The sequence below is a fragment of the Lathyrus oleraceus genome, chromosome 2, assembly GCF_024323335.1.
Source record: "Lathyrus oleraceus cultivar Zhongwan6 chromosome 2, CAAS_Psat_ZW6_1.0, whole genome shotgun sequence".
Lineage (NCBI taxonomy): Eukaryota > Viridiplantae > Streptophyta > Magnoliopsida > Fabales > Fabaceae > Lathyrus > Lathyrus oleraceus.
The window spans coordinates 147,665,106-147,667,174 of record NC_066580.1 but is presented as its reverse complement, the minus strand read 5'-3'; the positions used below and the strand labels follow the sequence as shown (position 1 = coordinate 147,667,174).

Sequence of the window (2,069 nt, the reverse complement as noted above, 5' to 3'; positions counted from 1 at the left end):
AATTAAAATCACTCTTTTTACGGTCTCAATTTACAGGTTTAATAACAAGGTTTTTGTACGAAAGTAAAAGACATAAAGAAGTTAAAAGCAACAGAGCGAGAGTTTGAGTTTTTGACTGGACAGTGTAAATTGGACATTAATTCTAGATCAGGGCGAGAGCAATTTTTAGAGTTAATTAAATTCTAACCTTTTTCAAAAAGTATTTTTAAAGATTGAATGTGAGGACGAGAGTTAAGCATTTGAATTTAATTATATAACCTAAGTCAACAGAGCGAGAGTTTGAGATAAGGGTGTTTAAACGATTAGTGTTTTCTTAAAAAGAGTTTCTACGGATTCTATTGTTTTCAAAAAGTGGTTTTTGACTTAACTAATAAGTGACAGCTACGTTAATATAAAATCATAGTTTATTCAACAGAGCGAGAGTTTGAGATAAGACTTTTAATCAATAGTGTCAACTGAAAGGATTTATTTTAAAACCAAGAAACCAACAAAGAATTGATTCCCTAATTACGACGAACCACATACCGATATCCGCTTATTAGATATTTATTTTAGATCTTATTTTAGTTTTAGCTTTTCCCCCAAACAATCAAAGTATTACCTACCTTAGCTTTACGAAGTAACCTTAGAAAACGGTATATCGATTCATAAGTCCCTGTGGGATCGATATCTTTTAAAACTACGCGATAGAACTGTGCACTTGCAGTTTGTACCCCAAATTCGACTCATAAAGTCGCGATCAAGTTTTTGGCGCCGTTGCCGGGGACTTTTATTTAGTCGATATCGTAACTCTTCTGTTACGCTGTAGAGACTAAGGCTTTTCTTTTTCTTTTCTTTCTTTCGTTGATTTGTATGCCACACACTCGCTCACAAGGTGAGCCGTTCTACTTACGAATCAACGATATCGAACTATATCTCCGAGTCTTACGACGAATTCTGGAATATCGTGCTGCAAACAATCTCCCTCCTGTTGAACTTCCTGATTTCAAAAATATTTTCCCTTCGATACCCGAGATGGCAGAACCAGCTCGTGCTCTTCGAGATTACGCCGCTCCATCGCAAGATGAGCCGCATTCGAGTATTGCTCCACCCGCGATCGAAGCAAACAACTTTGAACTTAAACCTTCACTGTTGCAGGCAGTGCAACAGAACCAATTCTCTGGAAATCCTACCGAGGATCCAAACCTTCATTTATCCGTACTTGTCCAATACGCTGATACTGTTAAAGCTAATGGTGTCACTTCAGAGGCAATTCGACTTCGTCTTTTTCCTTTCTCGTTAAGAGATAGCGCTAGAAGATGGCTTCAATCTCTTCCTTCCAACTCAGTCACCACATGGAACGAGTTGAAGAAAGTTTTTCTTGCTCGATATTTTCCGCCGAGCAAAACAGCTATGTTAAGAGCCCAGATAAATGGATTTAAACAGAAAGATAACGAGTCTCTTTTCGAAGCATGGGAAAGATACAAAGACATGATGAGACTTTGTCCACACCATGGTTTAGAGGACTGGTTAGTAATTCATACCTTCTATAATGGTCTCCTGTACAACACGAGGTTAACAATAGACGCCGCCGCAGGTGGTGCACTGATGAACAAACCTTATGCTGATGCTTACCAACTTATCGAAAGCATGGCTCAAAACCACTATCAGTGGGGAAGCGAACGAGCAATGGTAGAAAAACCTCAAACGAAAACTGGCATGTACGAGATAAGTAACCTTGATCATGTTAATGCAAAAGTGGATGCTCTGGTCCAAAAAATTGAAAGTTTAAATGTATCACCTCCAGCCACAGTGGTTGCCATAACTCAGAATTGCGAAGTCTGTGGAATCCAAGGTCACACTCCTGCAGATTGTCAACTCCTAACAGGAATCCAAGCGGAGCAAGTAAACTATGCTCAAGGAAGCCCCTACTCGCACACCTATAACTCAAATTGGAAGAATCATCCCAATTTTTCATATAAAAGTAATAATGCTTTATACGCACCTGGACAATCTCCAAATCAAGCCCCAGCTATACCTCCGGGATATCAGAAGCCGATCCCATCTACACCTAACAATAACGCCCCTAG

The 2,069-nt window shown here is 39.2% G+C and overlaps 1 non-coding gene across 1 annotated transcript; it reads right to left on the bottom strand.

The window, feature by feature from the left end:
• Positions 1-1,392: 1,392 nt before the first annotated feature.
• LOC127125147 (small nucleolar RNA R71) lies at positions 1,393-1,499 on the bottom strand. The gene has a single exon (XR_007804605.1). It is a non-coding gene; the product is annotated as a small nucleolar RNA R71 (small nucleolar RNA).
• Between the last annotated feature and the right edge of the window lie 570 nt (positions 1,500-2,069).